The sequence below is a fragment of the Hylobates moloch genome, unplaced genomic scaffold, assembly GCF_009828535.3.
Source record: "Hylobates moloch isolate HMO894 unplaced genomic scaffold, HMol_V3 SCAFFOLD_8, whole genome shotgun sequence".
NCBI classification, from domain to species: Eukaryota; Metazoa; Chordata; class Mammalia; order Primates; family Hylobatidae; genus Hylobates; species Hylobates moloch.
The window spans coordinates 43,017,144-43,025,241 of record NW_026652283.1 but is presented as its reverse complement, the minus strand read 5'-3'; the positions used below and the strand labels follow the sequence as shown (position 1 = coordinate 43,025,241).

General features: G+C 40.9%; 1 long non-coding RNA gene across 4 annotated transcripts in view; it reads right to left on the bottom strand.

Annotated features, from left to right (window-relative positions):
* The window catches only part of LOC131384025 (uncharacterized), a 94,008-nt gene that overhangs the window by 85,036 nt on the left and 874 nt on the right, over positions 1-8,098 (bottom strand). The gene's annotated exons all lie outside the window — the stretch shown is intronic.

Below are 8,098 nucleotides of genomic sequence, written 5' to 3'. Positions count from 1 at the left end.
CCCAGGCTGGAGTGCAGTGGCGCAATCTCGGCTCACTGCAAGCTCTGCCTCCCGGGTTCACGCCATTCTCCTGCCTCAGCCTCTCCGAGTAGCTGGGACTACAGGCGCCCGCCACCACGCCCGGCTAATTTTTTTGTATTTTTAGTAGAGACGGGGTTTCACTGTGGTCTCGAGCTCCTGACCTCGTGATCCGCCCGCCTCGGCCTCCCAAAGTGCTGGGATTACAAGCGTGAGCCACCGCGCCCGGCCGAGATCATGTTTTCTGCAGGAACATGAATGGGGCTGGAGGCTATTATCCTTAGCAAACTAATGCAGGAATAGAAAACCAAACACCGCGTGTTTCCACTTGTAACTGGGAGCTGAATGATAAGAATTTATGAACACAAAGAAGAAAACAACAGACACTAGGGTCTACTTGAGCGGGGAGGGTGGGAGGCGGGAGAGGAGCAGGAAAAATAACTATTGGGTACTGAGCTTAATACCTGGGTGATGTAATAATATGTACAACTAACCCCCATGACACGTGTTTACCTATGTAATAAACCCTGACATGTATCCCCAAACCTAAAATAAAAATTAAAAATAAACCAACAAAACAAATGGAAAAATAAAACTGCTTATCCTTTGAGTCCCAGCTCAAATGCCACCTTCTCTGTGAAACCTTTCTTAAATCTTGTAGGTAGAATTAATCCCTCCCTCCATTTTGCTCTTAGAATCTTGTACAGTTTCTGTATAGCCCTTTTCATATGTATGACAGTTGTTTTTGAATTCTGTCTCTCCTATGACATTAGGACCTTAAAGCAGGGTTGTTAGAATGATGTGAAACAAATTTGGTTTAAACAAGTCTATCATGCCAGCTGGCCCTGTCAAGAGACTATCAACAGCTTCTCCTGCTGAGCTGAGATACCAGCAAAGCTAATGAGAGTATTTATTTCAAAGCAGATGTCCCCAAAAGCTGATAGCAAGTCAAGGAAAGGCTAGCTCAATCCCCAGCACTGCTCCATATAGTAAATCTTTACCGATCAATTGAACAGGATTGTCATTCAACAATAATTCAATCACTTGTGTACAGTTGACCGTTGAACAACATGGGTTTGAACTGCATGGGTCCATTTTACACAGACTTTTTTCAATATACTGAAAAATTGGAGGTTTGAGAAATTTGAAAAAACTCAGACAAACCACGTAGCCTAGAAATATCAAAAAATTTAAGAAAAAGTTTTATGTCATGAATGCAAAAAATGTATGTAGAAACAATTCTATTTAATCACTTATGACAACAAAATATATACAAATCTATTGTAAAAAGTTAAAATTTGTTAACCATGGTGGCTCACACGTGTAATCCCAGAACTCTGGGAGGCCTAGGTGAGAGGATCGCTTGAGCCCAGGAGTTCAAGACCAGCCTTGGGCAACAAAGTGAGACCTCGTCTCTATTTAAAAATCAAAAAATTAGCCAGGCATGGTGGTGCATGCCTGTAGTCCCATCTACTCAAGAGGCTGAGGTGGGAGGATCACTTGAGCCCAGGAGATTGAAGCTGCAGTGAGCCGTGACTGTGCCACTGCAAGCGTGTCGCCCTGGGCAACAGAGAAAGACCCTGTCTCAAAAAAATAAAAAATAAATAAAATTTATCAAAACTTATGCACACAAACATTTATAGACCTTATGTATATAGTGCCATTTGCAGTTGAGAAAAATGTAAACACATAAAGATGCAGTATTAAATCATAACTACAAGAAGTTAACTGCAGTGCATAAGGTACTACTGTAATGATTTTGGAGCCACCTCCTATAGCCATTGTGGTGAGCTCAGCTGTTGAGAGTATCCCTTAAAACAACCTGTGACGTTAATCATCTCCATGTGAGCCATTCATCTCTCCAGTAAACTGCATATCGCAGTAAAAAGTGATCTCTTGTGGTTCACAAGTATTTTTCTCGTGTTTAGTACAATACCATAAATCTTGAATAACGCCATGGGACCTATACAAAGTGCGACTAAGGATGCTGGAAGTGCTCCCAAGAAGCAGAGAAAAGTCGGGACATTACAAGAAAAAGTTGAATTGCTTGATATGTGCTGCAGATTGATGTCTGCAGCTGCAGTTGCATGCTATTTCAGACAGATGATTCACCTTGTAAACAGACAATGTAAACTTATGGTATCGATAAATACAGTATAGTACTGTAAATGTATTTTCTCTGTTATATGATTTTCTTAATAACATTTTCTTTTCTATAGCTTATTTTATTGTAAGAGTACAGTATATAATACATATACAAAATATGTGTTAATAGACTATGTTATCAGTAAGGCTTCTGGTCAATAGTAGGCTATTAGTAGTTAAGTTTGGGGGGAGTCAAAAGTTACATGCAATTTTCGACTGTACAGGGGGTTGGCGCCTCTAACCCCCACATTGTTCAAGCCTAACTGTATACCAAAGGCTTGGCTTATACTAATAGTTCAAGTTACAGAGATAAGAAAAAGGCATGAACAATCAAAATCACAGGGGCTTGGGAAACAAAAAAACCTGATTCAAAGCCAGACTCAGTTATTTACTAGCTATATGATCTTGAGCAAGTTATTTAACTTCTCTGACCTTAGTCTCATCAGTTAAAGAGGGGTAACAATACCTACACCATAAGGGTTGCTATGTGGATTACATAAGATGATATACACACCTGGCACATTGCAGGTGCTCAATAAATGTTAGTGCTGTGCCCCTTATCCATTTGTAGAGAACCAATAGTAACACAGGCAATAAATATCATACTCTATGATCAATGCTATAATGCTAATGAAGTGTAGATAATAGAGGAACTTGTTTTATTGAGCAGAGAAGAAGGGAAAACTTCAAACAGAGGATGAGCAGGAGCTGGCTAGGAGGACCTTCCGAGGGAATAGTGTGGACCAATGCGTGGCTGTCCTGGCTCCAAGTCTTCCTTTTTGTCTACTTCCAGATGAGGTGGCATCTAGGGCCTGAAGTAAGCCATCTCTTCCTTCTGTGACAGATGACTGACATTTTCATTTCTTTGCCATACTACAGAAAGTGCCTCCTCTCTCAACCAGAAATATGAACTAATCCAATTTGCAGATGAGTTAATGCTGGGACCTGAAATGCACTGAATTCTAAAGTTCTGATTCCAAGAGGAATGTCAAATGAGTCTCACTCTCAATGCATGTGACACATTTAAAAAATATATTTTAGGTGGATTTGATGCTGTTAAATTGAGACATATATATAAACTGTGAGTGATATAGTTGCTGTGGGAACCCTTGAAATCTCCTAACATTTTTACATCCACAATTTCATGATCTCAATAACTTAGACTCCCAGAATCCCAAAATGTTAGTAATAGAAGACCCCTTAGAGGCCCAACCTCCACATCTTCCTGATGGAGGAATGTAGGCCAAGACATGAAGAATGACCTGTCCAAAGCTGTACAGCAAAATCCTTAATTTCTGACACTGGAATGCAGGCCTCTAAGTTGGAAACCCAGCTCTCTTTCTCCTCTAGTACAGTTACTCCTGAGGGACTGTTTAGGGTAGGGTCTTTTTAATTGTACACTTCAGTAACAGATATTCATTTTGAGGGAGATTCATTTCTTTTGGGTCCAACTGGTGCTTTTAACAAAGTCAAACCTCAGATTCTTGACCATCTCCATAATATATATATATATAAGATATTTGATATATAATATATTAAGTATAATAACATACTATATATCAAATATATCAAACCTCAGGTTCTTGACCATCTCCATAATACTATGACCTAAAGGTGACAGAATCATAGACTCTTAGAGTAAGAATGAGATTTTAGGGGCTTATCTAGTTCAATTCAACTTCTACCAAAGAAATACCCTTCTTGAATGTATCCAGTGATGTATTCATTTCCCCAAGAGAATTATCCCATTGTTTGCCCATGAATGCTAGCATCATCAAGTAGAACTCTGTTTCTCTGTCTACTCTGTCCATTAAGAGAAAGGGAAGGAAGGGAATGGTGTTCACTTACTGAGCACCGTTTGGGTACCAGACACATGTGAGGGTCTTGGATATGTTACCTCACTTGATTCTTGAAACATCCCTATAAAGTAGATGTTCAATTTACAAACTAAAAAAAAATAGTTCAGAAAGTTTAAATAATGTGCCCAAATTTACCCATGGTCAGTGGAAGAGTCAAGTCCATGGACTCTCTTTGGTATGCTGAGAGGCCTTGTCTTCCCTGCCTCCTATCTCTCTTCAGTGTAGCTCTTTCAGCAAGCTGTGCTAGACATTTCCTTTTAAAATAAAAATCTGCTTAAAGGCCTTTGATGACTCTTCAATACCCACTCAAGGTAAATAGTTCAATACCCACTCAAGGCAAATAGTCCAAGCTCTTTAGCTTAATAATCAAGGCCCTTGACAATCTGGCTCCAATCAAATATTGCAGGCTCACTTCCCTCTTCTTTTCCGATGCATCCTAGGTTTTCCATGATGATGCCTTTTTGTCTTTGTTCATGCTGTACTTGCTGCCTATGTGTCCTTCCCCTCCTTCTCTGCCTAAAAAAATCCTAGTTTTCCTTTAAGGTCCACTCAAATGTCACCTTCTTGGTGAAGTCTTCCCCAGTATCTCTGGGCTCAATGAACCTTCCTCTGCCTTCTCCATATTACAGAGGACATTGCAAAGTCCTCTGTAATAGCCTCTTTTGCATTGTCACAGTCCTTCGTAGACTAAGATCCTTAAAGACAAGGATTGTACTTTACATTTATTTGCATTGCCAGTTCCTGGCACATCATAGGAGCTCCATAGATATGTGTGGAATAGAATTGAGGCCTAATCCTTTTCCACATGTTAGCCCTTCAATTATTTGAATACCCTTCTAAGGCCTTGCCCTACCCCACTCTACTCCTATTAATAGTTATTTTTTCTGCAGGCTAAATGTTCCCAACTCCTTTCAGCTGCTCCTTATAAAGTCTGATTTCCAGATTCCTTATCTGGTCATTTGCTTCTGGGTCATAATTTGTCAACATCCCTCTTTTAAAATATAATGCCTAGGACAAACTCAATAGCCCAAAGTCTGGCCATAGCAGAACAAAGTGAGGGGATTCCAAACTGTAATTCCAATCTATAATGTTTTCTTAGCCATTACTGTGTGCCAGGAGGCTCTGCCTACTTTATTTTCTTTCACTCTTCAATAATCTGGTGAGGTAGGTGTGATTTCTTCCATTTTATAGATGAGGATATAAGCCATCTGGTAAGGCACTTTGAGAATAAGTTAAAGTCACAATTCCAGAGCACAAAGCGAACTTGTGATCAACTGATACCTTTAGATCATTCGTACGTCAACTGCTGTAAAGTTATTATTTTTTCCAGTTACCAGCTAGTGACAGGCTTAAGGGCAACTGAGGACAAAGAGAATCAGTACCTTTAGAAGGGTGTGAAACCAAAGCATAGAGAAAAGGCGGGTTGGATTAATGACCAGCTTCCTAACAATAACAGCCTTTATCTAGGAGCTCAAACAGAGACTGGAATGTCTTAACCACACAGCTTCCTGGAACTATTTTTACTTTGTATTTTACAAGAGGAGCAAGAGCAGAAGCGTCTTAGATAAACAACAAGGTTTGGGCTCAGCACATGTCCGAATCTGAACAGCCAGTGGGCCTTGTGGTCACAAGGCAGATAATAAGGAGGCTGCCTCTTTGGTCTGTGGCTTGGGTCTGAAAGGGTCCTACTGTGCACATTCATTCTATAAATATAGACTGATCACCAACTGTGTTCCAGGCATGGTGCGAGGTGCTGTGGATGTAATGAAGAACAAAGACAGAGTTCCAATCTGTGGAGCTTACAGTCAGGTGAAAGATAAGCATAAATGAAAATGATATGCACAGATCCTAGTAAATGCAATGATGAATAAAGGTGCCAGGCTACAAGGAGAGCAAAAGGAGGGGCATTTAATTTATCCTGGGGTGAGGATGGAAGAGAAGGTATCAGAGGAAGTTCCTGGGGAAGGTAGTCTTAATTGATGTGTAGGACTTAACGTGGTGAAGGCTCTTATGTATTTCAATGCATCCCCCCCACACCCTGCAACACACATACTTTCTTTAAGCATCAGAAACCATCTTTCCCATTTCCTTTACCAACTCTTCCACTGGGTCATCAACAATATGATAAAAAAAAAAAAAAAACTACTGTTTTTGTCAGTTCTGTCAGTGCCAGAATAATCACTCTTTTTTGCTGTAATGTAATGTAGACAAGAGCAGCCCTGGGGTTTCCTAGCATACCTCCTTTAAAAAAAAAATTACGTCCTGATTAACTTGCCTATTTCTTCCCTCTCCATTGCCTCTGTATTTCTTGGCTTCCCCATACCTGTAACCCAAAGGTCACAGGGTCTGTCACAGCCCAATTCCACTCTCCAGTTGCCTCTTGGTTTTTAACCTCCCTTATTAAAATCCAAACATTAAACAACGAATAACACCCATGTGTAATTACTTGTTTAATTGAACAGCACAGAACTGTTAATATCTTATGCTGTGCCCTGGGATATTAAGTGGAATAAAAGCAAAATACTATATTCAAGGAAACTGCAGTCTAACTTAAAATACTACAATGGGAAACATTTCACACAGAGATTTTTACCAAGTGACAGTGGAGAGGAGGGAGAAATGAGTTCTTCCTGAGAAGTGTCAGAGAAGTTCTGAGCTGGATCTAAAAAAGAAGCAGGAGGCTGGGTGCGGTGGCTCACGCCTGTAATCCCAGCACTTTGGGAGGCCAAGGAGGGCGGATCATGAGGTCAGGAGATTGAGACCATCCTGGCTAACATGGTGAAACCCCGTCTCTACTAAAAATACAAAAAATTAGCTGGGCGTGGTGGCAGGCGCCTTAGTCCCAGCTACTCGGGAGGCTGAAGCAGGAGAATGGTGTGAGCCTGGGAGATGGATCTTGCAGTGAGCCGAGATCGCGCCACTGCACTCCAAACTGGATGACAGAGCGAGACTCCATCTCAAAACAAAACAAAAACAACAAAAAAAAGCAGGAATCCAAAGGACAATATGCATAATATTTATTTATTTATTTTTAGCAGATGTGGGAATATCTCCCTCATGCCAAGCCTTATCTAAGGCTACAGGTGTGAATAAGGTTCCTGATCTCAAGACGCTTTCAGCCTAGAAAAGAGGTTTAGAAATATACTCCAATAATGGCAACATATATTGTGCTATGGACAGAGTTACAGAACAAACTGCTAGGGGAGTTCATAGAGAAAATGTTTAAGAGAACATTTCTCACTGGATGTAGTAGGCAGAATTCTAAGGTAGCTTCCTAGATTAACCTTCATGTACACCTTCTGCATAGTCCCTGGGACAGTGGCGATGATGAATTTTACTCATGTGATTAGGGTATGTGATGCAGCACAGGTGACCTTAAAGTAGGAAGATTATCTAGGTGGGTCTGACCTAATTACAAGTCTTTTAAAAGCTCACAGTGTTCTCTGACTGGTTGAAGAAGGGAAATCAGAGATATTTAAAGAATGAGAGGTACTGACATGAGAGAGGTTCTCTGTTGATGAGATAAAAGGGATCACGTGGCAAGGACCCTCAGGTCCCCAACAGAGAGCTGGCAAAACAATGTAGCGGTGGGATCCTAGTCCTACACAGACATGAATTCTGCCAACAGCCCGAAGGAGCCTGGGGCAGACCTTTCCCTTGTGGAGCTTCTAGACATCTTGATTTCAGCCTACGACACCACGAGCAGAAAACCCAGCCACATCATGCCAGTTTTCCGACCTACACAACTGTGAGTAAATCAATGGGTGTTGCCTTAAGCTGCAAAATTTGTGCTAATCTGTTATGCAGGAATAGAAAACTAATATGAGCACTTATAACACTGTGCTCTCATTAGCTATTGACATACTAGTTTCCCCAACTATGGGCTCCTTAGATTTAGGCTCTAATTATCCTTGTAACCTCAGGGCTCTTCATGAGACAGGTACTCCCCAAAACGCCATGGAATGAAAGTTTAAATTAGACAGCAGAGATGCAGATCAGAACCTGGATAGATTCTGACCATTTCCATTTCTCAAGAATGGGCAGACGGATACTGAGACCAATACCAGGATACAAGG